Source organism: Mus musculus, chromosome 6, assembly GCF_000001635.26.
Source record: "Mus musculus strain C57BL/6J chromosome 6, GRCm38.p6 C57BL/6J".
NCBI classification, from domain to species: domain Eukaryota; kingdom Metazoa; phylum Chordata; class Mammalia; order Rodentia; family Muridae; genus Mus; species Mus musculus.
In genome coordinates this window covers 14,985,077-15,003,890 of record NC_000072.6, presented here as the reverse complement: position 1 = coordinate 15,003,890, position 18,814 = coordinate 14,985,077, and the positions used below count along the sequence as shown (strand labels likewise).

The following is an 18,814-nucleotide window of genomic DNA, read 5'->3' as shown; positions in this document are numbered from 1 at the left end:
CTATTTCAAAGGTTGAGATATGAGAATCAAAAATCTGTGTGATACCTGGCAGGACATTGCAGTATCTTCACTGTACATTACAGAGATACAGGGAGAAAAGGAGGGCAAAGGAAAAAGAAGGAAGAAGGAAGAGCAAAAGAAAAATATACCAATATAATTATTGTAGAAAATTAAAATATAATTTTGAGGAAAAAATTAACTCTGATTTGTTCATTTAAAATACATTTGTTTGTAAAAGAAGAGAGTTATGATGACCAAAATATATTCTGTATTCTGTATAGCAATATACACTTCTCATATGAAGTAAGACACGAGGGGTTGACTAGATCAAGACTAATTAAGGATTCTCAGAAACAAGAGCATTGGGAGAAAATGAAAATTATATTTAAAAATGGTAAAAAATAAACTAATTAGATTTCTTTCTTTGAAACAAATGCTGACCCATCTCACTAACCATGTCAAACTGAAGAATGTAGAGGAAAGGTCTTCCTTTGGTCATGGTAGCAGTACTGACTTTCTTTTTTGTTCTAACTAATAGAAACATTGCATATCCTGATGCTATCCATTGCTGTTATTTTTTAAAAGGCATTCTATTTTCATATAAAATATGATCAACTAAACCAATTTTTGAGTTATCTCACTGTTTTTCTTAGAATCAGAGCTTCCAGGAAAACATTAGAGAATATATAAATCTGGCTCTTTAAATTGTCCATATTACCTTTGTAAGTAATGCCACGAAAAGTTAAAAAATAAAAAATAAAAAGAACAAAGATAAAAAAAAGCATGCAATGGCTCTGTTTTACAAACTCAAAAAAAAGTTCAAATAATGATGAGATGACACACCAGAAGCTAGAATGACTATTCCATGAAAATGCAGTGGTAGCTATGCAAATTAGAAAATAAGTCCATTTGATGTGCATAGCACAGGTTGTGTCATAAATGTCATCTCCACAACTAAATTCCTGCAAGCCTATTCTAACAAGCTTTGCATAATGTAGAGGCAACATCATATACTATATGTTACTTGTATGCCCTATAATAAAATCAGAATATTGTTTTAGAGAGAAATTTAAAAATGGACCCTATAAAAATGCTGCAGATTTGGGATAGGATCTGAGGTACAGTCAAGCAATATAAAACATCAGTTAGAAAGAATAAACAAAGCCTTTTATTGTATACCATAGTGAGTTCTTTCATATGCTATAATTTATAATAATAACTTTTTTGCTTGACAATAAAGAAGACAGTAGAGTGTTTTGGTTTATACTCTGTTTGGGACAGTGCCTTACTCTGCATCTCAGACTGGCCCTAAACCATCAGTTATCCTGTTACTTCAACCTCTGAGTGCTGGGATAATGGGTATTTAACACTATGCCTGGTATAATTCGTGTACTTTTGTCTCGAAAAGAAATAAAGGAGCTGCTGGGCAGTGGTGGCACATGCCTTTCATCCCAGCACTTGGGAGGCAGAGGCAGGTAGATTTGGGAGTTTGAGAACAGCATGAATTTGAAAACTTAGCCTGGTTCTGGAATCCTAGCCAACTCCCAGGAATTATTGAAGTCATGAGTCTTGGGAAAGATCCTACAACTGTCATTTTCTTAAACAATCATAATCCCTAACTATATTCTAACAATGCCCTTTTAATAGTTATGCAACCAGACATGGAAGGTGTGTATTTATATAAAGATATTAGAGTACATTCTAGGACAGTCAGGGCTATACAGAGAAGCTGTCTTGAACAACCAAAACCACAAAACAAAGAAAATAAAGGATCATGTTCAGTTATACGTAAGTTCAATATCTGTATTAAACTATTCAATGGTATATAAATATAGTCAGAGAATACAATGCATATTATATAATGATTTCCCTGTCAATTAAAAAAATTAAAGCTGAAAATACTACAAAAAGAAAAATATAAACATTATATTCTAAAGCATAGAACCCAACTTCATATACAATATTTGCAAAGTCCTTAAAATTACTCACAAGGGGTCGGTATAGATGATATAGATATGTTAATAAGGATAGATGAAATAAATATTTATGGAGATATATGGTATATATATATAGATGTTTGTTATTGTATATCTGTAAAAGAGTAATTGGAAACTAACTGTCCATTTAGTGCAGAAAATTTTTAGAATGGTCATGCTTTATTCTCATGATATAGGAATTCTCCTCAGGTACACAGACATGCAAAATACTTGTAAAACTTTATCAACCAAGCTGGCAAAAAGTGAAAGAACAAATCTTGACAAGAGGTAGAGCAGTGTAAACTCTCATATGCTGGCTCTGGTAGAATGAAATGCCACACATCTATAGATGACAGCATAGGACATTTGTCTACTCCTGAGGACACTCTGATACACATAAACTTTCATACAGGCTAGTTTGATACTTCTACCCTACATCTTTGTTATTTTGATAAAATACTAATCAAAATCAAATTGGAGAGGAAAGAGGTTTTTGGCTTACCACAAAGCCAGAATAGGATCTGAGGACAGGAATTGGGCTAAGGCACTAAATCAGAATGTACAATAATGCTGATTACAGGTTTCTTTTCCTGTCTTGCTCAGCTACTTTTCTTATAGTGTCTGGGCTCACCTGCCTATGGATGGCATTTTCCAGAGAGGTCTGTGTCCTGCTATATCAATTAACAATTAGAAAATGGCCCACATACAAAACCCACAGATGAATAGGGAGGGGCAGTTCCTTAATAATGTCCTCTCTTCCCAAGGCACTAGTTGGTTCAGGTGGACAAAGACTAACCAGTATCACAATCATGAATACCTATTTACAATGTAAAAATTCTACTCAAGCACATGTATATTATGTAAAATTCATGCATTACGATTTCTCAGAGCAGTGTTATTCCTAAACAGCAAGAATCGAGATAACAAGACAAGTTACTCAAAATAGAAAGAATCTAAATAAATGGTGGTATATTCACACAACTGGAGTGACACCAGATGGAATGCACGGTACTTACTACACATGACACCAAGAAGGAAACATGAAAAACTAATCCTGAGAAGGAGGAAGCCTGGCACAAAGAAGCAGGTTAAATCAAGTGATGTTATTTTATAGAACACTTAAAACCGATCTATGGTAGCAAAGGCCAAAATCTGATGACCTTGCTTAAGACAACAGTGACACTTACTAATGGACCACGACGAGCGATGGGCAGAGGTGATACTTCTAGATGGTTGAAACTCTACTTCATGAATTCAGTACCGTATACACAAGTGCATGTATTTCATAAAAATTTATGAAGATGCACATTTATAATTTGTGTAGTTTGCTACTTATAAGTAGAATTCAACAAGTGGAATATTTGCTATAAGAATATTTAAAAGGTTCAAACCTGTGTTTCAACATACATACTGTAAATTTTACAGATGTGTTGATCTGATAAGTTGTCATATATGTGTATAAAATTATAACCCCAAATCTAATAAATGCTATCTTCTGTAAGTAAGAAATAAATAATTCTAGAGGGAGAATGCAGCAATCTATGGAGACATCATTCTGCATGGATGCATAGCATTGGTTTTAATATAATCCAAAGAAATAAAACAAAATGCTAACACGTATCAAATCACAGTAGGTGAATGCTTATCATATTATTTCATCTATTTTTAGATCATTTTAGAATGTAAGTCTGGAAGAAACCAGAAGGAGGTGTTCATGTTTGATTGTTTGTTTGTTGTTTTAATTTTGTTCATATTCACAGTGAAAGGGATTTGCGACCATTTTCTCAGATCAGATTAACCTGCTTGAGAGCCTCTGCCCTGAGACCTAGCTTCCATGGAACCAGAAGGCTCCAAGCATGCTTCTCAAGGAGGACACATCCAACAGTCCCACCCATGCATACTGCCTGTGAACCTCAACAATTACCAGCATAGCATGGTAACCATAAAGGTGCAGTAGTGGCACTCAACTACACCTAACTAACTACAGCTCTCTTCTTGGAACTAAATTCCATGTAACCAAAGGAAAACTAAGCCTGGTTCTGGAATCCTAGCCAACTTCCAGGAATTATTGCAGTCATGGGTCTTGGGAAAGATCCTACAACTGTCATTTTCTTAAATAATCATAATCCCTAACTATATTCTCACAATGCCATTTTAATAATTAATGTAAGTGGACATGGAAGGTGTGTATTTAAATAAAGATATTAGATCTTAATACACTGAATGTCTTTGACCATATCTCAAATCTAACTCAGATATGGAAATTTTTCATTTTCTTAAATTCAGGGGCTTTATGTTATACAACAATAAATCATTATAGAGTTAAGTAAGTTAAGTGAAAAAGATCACTGGGTCATGCATGTTGAAAACATATTTTTCAAACTATTCTATAATATATGACCAAAGACCACTTTCTTCATGCTTTATATATTCCCAAAAGCTGTAATAAAAATGGATCATGTGAGCAGTAATTGTATAGACCCAAATGTCAGCTCCACAGATTTTGAATGCAAACCTCAGCAAAAAAAGAGCTCCAGTTTCTAGAGATACTCTGTCCCTTGCTTGAGCAAACATTGCATCAGTAACTTGCAAATAGATTCAGAGAGGATACCTAACTGGTCTGCCAGCAGGAACAGGGCTTAACATGCTCTTTGTGTTCTGCAAGAAGTGTCAAGTTAGAATTCCATTGCTCTAAAGAGACACAGCGAGCAAAGCAACTCTTATAAAGGCAAACATTTTATTGGGCTGGCTTATTGTCACAGCAGAAAGCCTGACAGCATACAGGCAGGCATGGTAGAGCCAAGAGTCCTACAGCATGATCTGAAGTCAACCAGTAAGTGACTGGACTCCACACTGGGCAGAGCTTGAGTATAGGAGCCCTGAAAACCTGCCTACAGAGACACAATTCTTTCAACAAGGCCAAACCCACTCCAACAGAGTCACACTACCTAATAGTGCCACTCCCTATGGGCCAAACATTTAAACACATGAGTCTGTGTGGACCAAACCCACTCAACCCCCCCACCCCCAAGAGACTTTTAGTGTTAAAATCTTGTCATTCAATTCTGAAAATAAGCTGAAAATACATGATCTAAATCTAAGTGTTTTGTCTTTTATGATGAATATATACTTAGGTTTAGGCTAAGGGACTCCATCCTTCATTTTAACAGTGGGGGTTTGTTGTTGCTTGTTTGCTTGCTTGCTCTTTGGACTTTAAAAAAAAGACTTTAGTGTCTGAGAGAAAGCTTCGAGTAAGACGTCCTCGGTATTTAGCAGTCACAAGACACGAGTTTAAAGGAGATAGGCAAGAGACATGTGCTACTGCTTTAAGATACTAAATGTTGTTTTGCTAGAAACCCGGAGCACAATAAGAGAGGATGTGGCATGTTATGCTACAATGTGATGAACCTTCTACCATGCAAAAATCCAACTTAGTAATCAAGACAGGCGCACACAGCCCTACAGGAAGCTGATGCATTACCAATGAATGGACAGTGAGCCAAATGAGCATCAAGCTTGTTTTCGGAAAAATTCAACCTAGCTTGCTTGCCTGACCCGTCAAAACTGACAGGCCACTTCTCCTTTGGAACTTTTAATTCTTTGGTTTTCATATTCTTGTACATCTTCTCAAATTACATGGTTTTTGAAGCCTAATCTAGATGTAGTACTGGATTACGCTCTAAATTGTACACTTAGAAAAAATACTATTCTTCCATACTGCTGAGAATTTGTAAAGTAAATGTATAAACCTATCAGATCTTTTAAAAAGAGTACTCCAGGTAGGTTAAAATAAAGTTACAAAATAACCGGGACACAAAGAAATAAGTTTTCAAATATTTCCATGTGGTGATAGAATCCATATTTTTCAAATTCCCAGACTTCAGGAGAAATTCTGCTTCAAAAACTTTAAAAATAGAATAAATGTCTCCATAAAACATTATATGTAACTGTATATATTTTGGAAAAGGCATAGGAAATGCATATATGTATGTCTAAATGCATACATACTCTAAACATACACATGTATTTATGTACAAACACCTACTTAAATAGAACGACTGGAAGAAAGAAATTAACATGAAATTAATGACTGTTCTTTGCAGTTATGTTTTATATTTGTTCATTTAACATTCATGTAATACTATAAGCAATTTTTTTAACATATAGATTTACCCATGATATAGCAAATACTTAAATGCAGGTAAGTAAGTGCAAATGGAGTCTGCCCCTCCCCAGGATGCTAAGCTAAGTTTCAAGTAGCCTATCTGTATGCTTTCTTTGCATAGAAAAAAATGCACCTTGGCACCAGGAAGAAACACAGCTTAAAAAAAAATCTGATTTTAGTCCCAAAAATCAATATGGCAAAGGAAAAGTTGCTACGAAGATAATTCTTAGTTGAATATGTTCAAAATTCAAGTCCCTGGTAATCTGATATTTGGCCAAGACAAATCAAAATCTTATATATTTTACAAATGCCAAGTTTTCAGAGAAACAAAAAAAAATGCAGTAGCAACAGATGCATTTCCCTAGACATTTGTGTTGAGCCTAGCTATATCCAGATCCTGAAGATAAGGGGGTTGTATTTCATTTCTCATAAATAATAGTCCTGGTTGCTCTTGATGTCATCTAACTAAATACTATTATGTTCCTTCCTTGAAAATTTGACCAACAGAAACTTCTGAAAATGAAAGGATAAGTAAAAACTGTAAGATTTGGATGGAGGGAGAAATAAAAAGAAACTAAACATGTATATCTGGTTCCTTTAGAAAATGAAAATATTATATTTGCAATATTGAAGTTTAAGAATAAAAGGGTATTTGCTTTCTTTTCATTTATTCCAACATACCAACATAACTTCAACACGTATGTATGTATGTGTGTATGTATGAATGTATATATGTCAGGTTTGGTAATACCTTAAAATCCCAGATCATGAATTGGAGGTCACCCTGTGCTACATAAGAAGATTCTGTCAAAAATTTGGAAAGAAACAACAAATTAGCTAATAAGCATTCAGTAATTTCAAATAAATACTTTTATATTTAATGCTATTAAAGTTTATTTCAATTTTTGGATTAATTTTTACTTTCCTGCAAAGCAAGATTATTCTAGGCATATTAATTTTCATAAAAGTTAGTAAATATATACAAGTACAGAACTGCTCCCACATGCACTTTCTCCAAATAAAACAAGGTGTTATGCAATATCACAAAATACTAAGTTAATAAATTCTGTCTTTCTAATTTTGAATATTCATATTCAATGGATTAAATTTGAAATAATCTTAGCTTTTTAGAATTCTGCTTAACAAAAATTATGGTGATTGCCTCTTAAATTCTGTTTTACTCTGAATTACATTAGACATTCAGAAAGGTTCTAAAATAAGGCTGCACAGCACAATTATTTTGATTACTGTTGGTAGTGTTTTAGATCTTATGAGATTTGGGGAAAGTTAAGCGGAAAGCGCAGAGTCCGATGCACAGCCTCCGCACTCCATCTCCTCCCCAACAGAAACAGATTTCTCTAAGAGGAACATATTTCCATGTGACTTTTGCCAACTATGCACACATCTCGCTACAGTTTGATAAAACAGAAGAATTTACCTAGGGTTAATTTTTATTTTAGCAATTGATTGGGCTTTGATAAATACACTTTGTCCAATGCCCATCATGTTATTACCCTACAAACAAGATCACTACCCTGAAATAGCCATGTTGTCGTTATCCGTCTCTCCTCTGTAACTCCCGTAAACATTGAGATCTTTCTTTTTCTTTTACTAGGTCTGTGCTTTTCTCTTCTGTGAAAGTCCTATATATGGACTCATATTGTATGCAGCGTCTTTCCTGTGATTCTTCTACTCTTCTACATGTATCTTGGGGCCCTCTAGGTCTTTGTGGCTCTGAAGCTCATTTCTTTTATTATTGAATCATAACTAAATAAAACATTGTCTGTACATATCACAGCTTGCGTATCTCTTCACTCACTGACTGAAGGAAATCTGAGTGGCTTAACCAACTTAACACAGTTCACTTTGCTACACCCAGGGCTGAGGTTTGAGTTCAGAAATAGGGAATATGCTTAGCATACATAAGGCACTGGGTTCAATCCTTAGCAGATAATAAAATAAACCTGCTGTGAGCATTCTTGTATGACCTAAATTTCTTTTTTTTTAATTAGGTATTTTCTTCATTTACATTTCAAATGCTATCCCAAAAGTCCCCTAAACCCTCCCCACCATGCCCCTACCCACCCACTCCAACTTCTTGGCCCTGACATTCCCCTGTACTGAGGCATATAAAGTTTGCAAGACCAAGGGGCCTCTCTTTCCAATGATGGCCGACTAGGCCATCTTCTGATACATATGCAGCTAGAGACACGAGCTCCGGGGGTACTGGTTAGTTCATATTGTTGTTCCACCTATAGGGTTGAAGACCCCTTTAGCTCCTTGGGTATTTTCTCTTGCTCCTCCATTGGGGGCACTGTGTTCCATCCAATAGCTGACTGTGAGCATCCACTTCTGTGTTTGCCAGGCAGCAGCATAGCCTCACATGAGACAGCTATATCAGGGTCCTTTCAGCAAAATCTTGCTGGCGTATGCAATGGTGTCAGCATTTGGAGGCTGACCTAAATTTCTGACTCATTTGGAAAAATACTGTGGAATACAGGTGCTAGATCATAAGTCAAGCCTATGTTTAACTTCATTAAGAAAATATTACAACTCTTCTAAGGTAGATCTGCTACTCTAAAGTTCACCAGCAATGCATCAGCACCATAGCATTCTAAATCCTCATCCTTTTTTTTTTTTTTTTTTTTTTTTTTTTGTAATTTGGACTGTTTGAGAAATTAGCCATTCTGATAGGTCTATATTGGTATTGCACTGCCTTCATTGCAATTTTCTAATGACGCACACTAATGATCATCTTCTGTACAATTATCTACGTATATGTATTTTATTTAGTTGGTGACGTATTTAGAAAACTTGCCCATGGTATATATGTGATGTGAATGTGTTTGTTGTGCATGTATATGTGTTAGTGGGGTGTGAGTGTGTGATATGTGTGAGTATGGGTATGATATGTGTGTGTATGTGTGATGTGTGTGTGTGTGATGTGTGTGATGCATGTGTATGTGAGAGAGACTAGAGATGAACGTTGAATATTATTCTGCATGCATCACTAAAGAAGGTTTATGAGAAGAGACATTTCACTTGCCTAGTTAATACATTTGACTAAGCTCACAATCGAGTCAAGCCCCCAAGTATGTACCCCATCCTGTCTTAGCAGTACTGGGATTATGATACACACTTCCTACCCAGATTTGCCTATTAAGCTTTAAATGTTGTTACTTAAGTTACAAGGTACTTATCAGAAATCATTTACAATGTTCTCTCAGTCTGTAGCTTATCTTCATTCTGGTAATCACATAGCATAACTTTTTCTCATAAAACCACTTTTGGTGCATATCTAAAACATCCTCGCCAAAGTTAAGAGTGTTTATAACTTCTCTTTGTCTTCTTATAATTTGTTAATCCCATTTTTGGCTCATTTTGTAGAGGAAAATGTTGTGTTTACATCTGATTTAGAAATGTTTTTATATGGCTATTGAAAACTATTCATTGAAAAATCTATCCTCCTGAAATGCCTTTACTCCCTTAAGAAAGATATGGTTTGAATCTAGTTCAGAATTGTCTGTTTTATTTCATATTATATATGTCCACTCTTCAAAGAATGGTGTGTTTTACTGATCACTCCAGATTTATCTTCTCTTGAATTTGAATTATGAAATCATTCTTCTTGGGGACTGTGGTAAACATGCTGACTATTTTGCCACTACTTGCAAGCTGAAGGGTCAGTTTCTTGCTCTCCACAAGAGAAATTATTGGGGTGAAAATGGGGCTCAGTGACAAAGCACTTGATGCCTAAATATAAGAACAGAAATTTGCATCTTCAGAACCCAGAAAAGCAGATACCACATATCTGTTATCCCAGAGGCACCTATATGAGACAGAGACAAAAGGCTCCTCAGAACCTTTCAGGCTTGGTGATATGGTTTCCAAATAAGCACACAAGACATCCTATCTCACCGGACGGTGGTGGTGCACGCCTTTAATCCCAGCACTTGAGAGGCAAAGGCAGACAGATTTCTGAGTTTGAAGCCAACCTGATCTACAGAGTGAGTTCCAGGACAGCCAATACTACACAGAGAAACCTGTCTTGAAAAACCAAAAAGGTGAGGACCAAAAAGACATTGTCCACTTATCTCCATGAGTGTGTTGTGGCTCATGTGCACACATTCACACTCATAAATGTTAAGAAAATGGAGATAAATCACAGTCAGAGAGAATCTTTCCGTAACCATTTGTCAGTATCAATGTCTTGGTGGTGATGAGTCTCTGCAACCCACTCCATAGACAATCATGTCTTCTGTGGCCAGTGTTATGTGTTGTTTACCTTCCTTCCAAATCTACAAGTCTGTCATTTCTCTTTTCTTCTTTGCTTACCTTTGAGTGTCTAATATGATGTTGAACAGAAATGTAGAGAGTAGGCATCATTACATGTGTTTTATGTTATCAGAAAAGCATAAAACATCTCACCAATTGTTATCCATAAAGCAACAAACATGCAAGTACCAACTTGGTAGATGAAATGAATGGTTGCAGTGTACCAGAAGTTTCTGTAGCACCTACCTCAATTTACCACCTAACTACAATGAAACAATTACTCTACTTTTCCTTGTGACCACTTCTTGCATTCATAAAATAGAAAGTTTAATTTGGGAAATTTACATTCAAAAAAAGAAACAGTGCCACTAGTTTCTGGATTATGTATTCAACAATCAATTCTCAGATTCAAACATATTGATTATTGTTGCTTTGCTTGGCTCAATGCTACAACATTTGAGTAGAGTACTACCAAAGACTTCTGTGAATGATGTCTTCCAATGTACCATCAACCCAACACCAAGGAATGAGTGATTCTACTGAATCAAGAGATTTAAAAACCCTTTTAAGTCTTAAGTAGTGGCTTAAAGAATCCTCCATCTACCAGTTTCTGTACAGCAACTAAATTTCCATGTCTATATATGATCACTAATCCACATCTTTTAAGATTTTCATTCTGCTGCAAAAGCAAAAAAGGATAGACACAACCTCATGTTAAGAAAGTGATTAGAAAAGATATTTGAACCAAATATCTGATATCTGACAAAATAAACATCAAACCAAAACAAATCAGACAATAGGGAAGGATACTTCCTACTCATTAAAGGAAAATTCCACCAGGATGACATTTCAATATTATCTATAGACCAAAGTCAAGGGTACCAAAGTTTGAGAAAAGCAAACAACCAAAAAAAAAAAAAAAAAAAAAAAAACAAAACAAAACAAACACACGACTGCAGCTTAAATCACATATTTTTATTAGATATTTTCTTTATTTACATTTTATTAAAAACAATGAATTTACGAAATCCTTGGGCAAATGGATGTATCTGGAGGATATCATCCTTAGTGAGATAACCCAATAACAGAAGAAGTCATTAGATATGCTCTCACTGATGAGTGGATATTAGCCCAGAAATTTAGATTACCCAAGATACAATTTGCAAAACATAATAAAATCAAGAAGAAAGAAGACCAATGTGTGGATACTTCACTCCTCCTTAGAATAGGGAACAAAATACCCATGAAAGGAGTTACAGAGACAAAGTTTGGAGCTAAGACGAAAGGATGGACCATCCAGAGACTGCCCCACCCAGGGATCCATCCCATAATCAGCCACCAAACCCAAACACTATTGCATATGCCAGCAAGATTTTGCTGAAGGAACCCTGATATAGCTGTCTCGAGTGAGGCTATGCCAGTGCCTGGCAAATACAGAAGTGGATGCTAACAGTCATTTAAATCACATATTGACCCTCAAATAATAATAGTGGGAAATGTCAATAACCTGCTCTCACCAACAGACAGGTAATCTAGACAAAAACTAAACAGAGAAATACTGGAGTTAAATGGCATCATAATCCAAATGGACCTAGTAGATATTTGCAGAACATTTCACCAAAACACAAAAGAATACACCTTCTCCTCAGCACCTAATTGAAATTTATACAAAATGACCACATACTCAGACACAAACATGTCTCAACAAATGCAATAAAATAGAAATGATTCTATGTATCATATCAGATAAAAATTGAAAATCAACAACAGTACCAACAGAAAGCTCAGGAGCTCATGGAAACTGAACAACTCACTAATGAATGAATAATGGTTGAGGATAGAAATAAAGATAGAAATTAAAGACTTTATAGAATTGAATGAAAATGAATACCCAATCTATCTAAATTTATGAATATATTAAAGGCAGTTTTAAGAGACAAAATCATAGCACTAAATACCTACATTCAAAAAAGGAGAGATCACATACTAGTATCTTAACAACACACCTAAAAATCCTACACACACACACACACACACAAAGAAGAAATCACAATCAGATCATTGGATGGCAATGATCAATCAATAAATAATCAATCTCAATCCTGAATCAATAAAACAGAACCAACAACAAAAACAATACAGAGAATCAATAAATCAAAAAGATGATTTTTTTGAGAAATTTTACAAATCGTTACCCTAATCAACTTTAAATTGGTGAAAGGATATCCAAATTAATAAAATTAGAAATGAAAATGGACTATAACGGCAGACACCAGTAAAATCCAGAGAATTATAAGAAAAAACTTTAAAAGCCTGTGCTCCATCCACTTGAAAAAAAATGGTTAAATCTCTTGACATAGACTACTTATCAAAGTTAAATCAAGAGCTTATAAGTAATTTAAACAGATTTATAGTGAACAGAAGAATCATTAAGTATCCCATTCTGAAAAAGTCCAATTCCAGATGTTTTAACACAAAGTTGTACCAAACTTTCAAATAATTATTGCCAATGCTTCTCTAATTATTCCACAAAATAGAAACACAAAGAACAATATAATTCATTGTATGAGGCTACAGTTAACCTGATACTAAAAGCAAATAAAGACACAATAAAAAAATAAAAAAGAAAATTAGAGATTACACCATCAAAATAGATTCCAATTTTCTCAAAAAAAAAAAAAACCACCCATATATCTTAGAAAATGGGTACAAGAATACATAAAAAGGTTTCCCCAAATGATCAAGCAGCCTTCATCCCAGAGACACAGGGATGGTTCAATACATGGAAATCAATAGATGTAGTCCACCCTATAAACAAACTGAGAAAACTACTGCATGACCATTTTAAAATCAAATACCCCTTCATGAAAAATATCCTATAGAGATTAAGAACACAAAGAACATTCCTAAACATAATAAAGGCAGTTTACAGGAAGCCCATAACTAAAATTAACTTAATTAAAGAGAAACACTCTTCCACTAAAATCATTAATTAGACAAGGTTGTTCACTCTTTACATACCTATTTAATACAGTACTTGAAGTCTTAACTACAACATAAGGCCTATGGGAGTAGTCAACCAATATTTGATTTGACTGAAGGCTCCCTGCACAAGATGGAACCCACACCTGACACAGCTTAGGTGATCAAGAATTGGAGAATAAATAGTTCAGTTATCTAGAATAAAAACAAGTCTGCTCTTCTAAAATGAAACAAAACAAAATTACACTAAAAAAAAAACAGCAATAAAGTGACTCTCTGGTGGCACTTGGCTATACTCAGAGTTCAGAGCCTTGATCAGCCATCATCGAAGAAGCTTCCTCCCACAGCTAATGGGAAACAAATCCAGAGACCTGCAGTCAGATATGCAGAAAATGAGACACCTTTACACACTTAGTCCTAAATAGGACATCTCCATTAGGTCCTTTCCCTCAAATTTCAGGGAACTCTGAGGAAGAGAAGATAGAATGTTAAGAGAAAGAGGGACCAGAAGACACCATGAAAACCAAGGTCCTCAAGTCAGCAGGGTAAATGCATATATGAACTAGTAGGGGCTGAGGATGGACGCACATGGGTTTGAACCTATTGGAGTTCTAGAGCTGAAAGCATAAGTGCACATATGCTAGAACTTGAAACCACAAAGCAATCTCCAATTGATACCCACTTGCAAGTAAGAATTAATTTTCTCCAAGGGAAACTCTCTGGGGAAACAAACTACTCTTAAGTGCTACTTCTCTCCCAGCACTAGATGGCCAACAGAAAATGAACTCAAAGATAAGGTATCCTGAGGTTGGAGAGATATCTTGGTGTTTAAGAGCACTGACTGCTCTTTCAGAGCTCCTGAGTTCAATCCCGAGCAACCACTTGGTGGCTCACAACCATCTGAATTATTATTAGATACCCTCTTCTGGTGTGTCTGGAGACAGCTACAGTGTACTCATATAAATAAAAGGAACAAATCTATTTTTAAAAAGACATTTTTCCTAAGACTACTGTAAAAGACTACATACTACTAAAAGGTCTTTGTCTCATAATAGATGCCTGGGTTTTTATTTATTTATTTATTTGTCAATTTTACATTATTTTTACTGTGTGTGTTTGTTTCTCCCTTTTATGCTACAGATCCTTTGCATATATATTAAGGATTCCAGTTTGGTGTTTTTTATGGGATTCCCAAGTGTGCAAAGAAGTAGATCTTAAATCTATCTATGTATGTTTCCTATGGCTTTGCTTGTGCTATTTTCCTGTTTGCTTTGTCCTGTTACAATGTATTGGTTTTAGGCTTATCTTATTATAATTTGTTCTATAGTTCAGTATCCTGTAGAAGCCTATTTCCTTTCTAATGAGAGTCAGAAAGGGGGTGAAGCCAGATACAAGGTGAGATGGGAAAGTACTAGGAGGAGTTTGGGGACAGGTAACTGTAATCAGGATAAATTATGTTAGAAAAAAGCTATTTTCAATAAAAGGAAAAAAATAAAAAGATGTTACAAAAAGATAAATAGTCTTTCTACCATCCTAAGCTGACATAATTGATACATTTTTGTTTTTTACAGTAGTCTAAGGATGCAATGTCAATCCAAGTCTCAATGAGAGAGGTGAAAAAATTTGAAATGACTGTCTTACCCAGTGGTGAGTTTAAATAGATACATTACAATAGTCTTGTTCTCAGATGTAGAGAAATATAACAAAGGGAAAAACACAGTTTGAAGCAAAAAATAATATAATTGGCATTACTGCTAACATTAAATTTAATTAAATAATATATTTTGTATCAGAACAGTCTCAAGTCCTTAATAGTTCTCCATGAGAAAGTACACTGAGAACTTGTATTGAATATTATTATTCTGGGGTTGAGATAGTAAATATTAATATGAATCAGAATGCTGAAATTACTAAACAAACAGCTGCATACTTGTGGAATTAGTGCAAACAATATTGTCAACATATTACACTCTACTAATCAACCCAGAGCAGAAAAATACCATGAGGCATGAAAATACAATGACTTACATGTGGAGGGGTAGACTTTAGTCCTCTCCAGGGGTCTAGAAGTCTTAATATTTGTGCTTCTCTCTTTCCTTCTCTGGAATATTCTTTTATTTAGAGAGTAGGTGAGGATCGAGCTTCAACAGAGTTCTCTTACTTGTTTGGTCTGGGAAGAAAGTACATTTTTAAACAGTCAATCAGTCATGATAAAATGCTTCCAACATTTTTTTTTCTTATTATAAGGAAATAGAAATTTTAATCTATTTTTTGTTAGGGCTGAAGTAAACAGAATTGTAGGAACTGCCTTGTCGAACATCATAATCAATAAAAACCAAGTATTTAAACACCACTAAAAGAAAACCACATTTATATACATTTTAATTTTCACGGATAAGCAATAGAACAAGAGAAAATTAATATTAAAATCTAAATGGCTAGAAAAGCCTCCAAAATTGTATTTTTAAAAGCTTGACATAATTTTGCAAATCCATGACTCTGGATGGACTGGCTGAGACAATTAGTTTTTGAATATTTTTACTCATTCATTTTAACATCTCAAGGCTAAAGAATGACAGGATGATTATAAAAGTGTAAAGGAAAATCCATTTTAAAAAAACTTTAATGCAGTAATAAAAGAGATGATTTCAAAAGCCTAAGATAGACCAGAAATATGTGGAACGGGTTTATAAGTGAGCAAGAAATTTATAGAAGAATTTATTTTTAAATGGAGCCAGGCTTAGGAAATGGCTGCTTATGCAAGGCATCCTGAGCAAATTAGAATACATTATGCAGATATTGTCTAATTTTATCATAATTCCTTAATAAATCTATTAGGTGTTAAGATATACATAGTCGTTTCTTTATAAGATAGAGGGACAGGCTATACGAATAGCTGACCTTTGGTGTCACAAATATCCACTAGGTTAAAAGAATTCAATCTATTATACAAATTTTATTAAATAGAAAGTTTCTACTAGCTGGAATTTTCTGATTCATTAAAATTACATATGAAGACAAATGTCTTCAATTTGTACTAGATGTCAGATTATTTCTGGTGACTTATCTTTAAAAACCATTTAGTGTCTTCTACTAGTTCACATTACAATATAGAGATGTACCTTTAGGCCAAAACTGAAATAAAATATTGATGTTTGGAGCAAGTTGTATGATAGCACTTTAAACTTTGTTTGCACTCAGAAACTGAATACACTACACGAGGGATTTCTGACTTTCTTATGTTTTGGAAATTTTAAGCAATAAAAAATCAATATGAATAGTAGAGTAAATACAAAACTAAATTTTATGCAAATGAAAAGCTACCTCTTCAAAACATTTGTCTAATCACAAACTGTTTCTTTTCCTCGTCCCATTGACTTGGTGTAACTTAAGATAATTTGAAGAAGGAGTAACAATACAAATTTTATTACCAAAGATTTAATAGTATTATGTGAGAAAACATTGTCATGATTAGATTTCTAGGGTGAGAGAAAAGCTGCTCTGCTTTATTTTATGAAAATCCAACTAATCTTGGTCTAATTTAGAAGTCTTATTATTAAGACTTACTGATATGCATTTTCTATATCAACATATCCATGTGGCTGTTCAAAACAGATAGTTTTCTACACTTTTGAGAAGAGAAAATAAATGGCTTTTTAGCTGTAGCTCACTACACATTCCTTTAGAGTATTTTCAGCTGTGAAAGGATGAATATTATCATCAGGTTTTGGATAACCTGGTCTAAAAAGTCCTTTCAAGAAAGGCCTGTGCTAGTATATGCTTTATGTATCTACCAGACATGTGAGAGGAGTATGCCACGCCCTTACAGGGCACAGCCTGAGTATGGCTAAATTTACATTTAGATGTGAAAATACATAAAGAACCAAGCCACACACACACACACACACACACACACACTCAACATATGCACACCACATTGACTATTTGCAAACAACAGATTCAGGTATGCATAGGGCATGCACACATGCATATACAACATATACACCCAAAATGCAGTACCTTTCACATACAGCATATGCTCCCACTTGCACAGACAATTATGTGCACAAATAATTGCACTTTGCTTTTTAATAAAACTTGCTTTGAATAAAGATACGGTTTGTCAGGAGAGACTGTTCAGTGGTTAAGAGCACTCACTGGTATTACAGAAAACTCAGATTTGGTTCCCAACACCCTTAATCATCTGTAACTCCTGTCCCAGAGACTCCAGTGCCTTCTTCTGACCTCTGCAGAAGCTAGGCATGCACATTGTACACATATGTACAAACTAGCAAATCACTCATGTACATAAAATGAGACAAATGATTTTTCTATGTGGGGAATAGGGAGATTACCAAGCAGTTAAGAGTACTTGCTGCTCTTTCAAAGGACCGAGTTTCCATTGCCAGCACCTACATGGAGGGTCATAACCAACTGTAAATGCCACTTTCGGGGGAACTGACATGACCTTTGTAGCCTTTTGCACACATGTGATACACATACGTACAGTCAGGCGCGCACACACACATACAACAAATAATTTAAAAATAAAACAAAAACTTTTGCTTGAAAATTCAAGTAGACTGTAATATTTATCTTAAAATACACAGCACAACATATGCTAACGTCCTTTTGGGGGTTTTTGCAAACTAAGACCACGGTGCTTTCATACACTACTTGAACGCCTCATTTGCAGACAACTCTACCAATATAGAACCTCAGCATTTAGAGGTAGGTGTCCATCACTGTCTTTTCAGCATGCCAAAGGTCACAGATTTATATTTAGTGTTATGCTTTCTAGAGTACATTTTTTCTTCTGTTCTTTCAGAGACAGTTAAATTCGGGTGGTTTCTTTCTTTGATGTAATGAAAGACACTGATAACAATGATTAAAGGAAAGAGGCTTAATTCTGACCCAAAGTTCCAGGGTACAGCTCATCATATGCATAGTCATGTTCTTGGAGCTGTTGGTCATATGGTATCCCCATTCCAGATGATGAGAGCAATGGATGTATGCTGCTGCTCAGCAACCTTTCTCCACTGAGAGTTCAAGGTCTCAGTGAGGGGATGGTGCTGCCCTGAGTACTTGCATCTTTCCATCTCCATTACTGGGGTCAGGTTAATCCCACCCAGGAATTCTGGGAAGCACTTGTCCCTTTTATTGAATCAAAACTGTATATAGTACCTTTGTCAGTAAGTTCATTCAGTATAATAAAATAATTATAATTCTTGCAACCATTTACAGACATTAAATTAAGATCACATAAAAGGCCTTACTATAGTGGCTGGCACACAGTCAGCCTGAATTTATTGGAACAATAGGCGGTTTGACTTTTTGTTCTTGGTTGCCTGCAGTGGATGTGGCTCGTACATAACTCAGCTATGAGTATCTACCCCTTTCACTCTTAAAACTTTTC

General features: G+C 35.0%; 1 protein-coding gene across 2 annotated transcripts in view; it reads right to left on the bottom strand.

Moving 5' to 3' along the window:
- The window catches only part of Foxp2 (forkhead box P2), a 540,629-nt gene that overhangs the window by 438,087 nt on the left and 83,728 nt on the right, over positions 1-18,814 (bottom strand). For both annotated transcript variants that reach the window (NM_053242.4, XM_017321341.1), the window contains exon 2: positions 15,427-15,568. The gene's annotated coding sequence lies outside the window, so the exon portion shown is untranslated. The remainder of the gene's footprint in view (positions 1-15,426; positions 15,569-18,814) is intronic.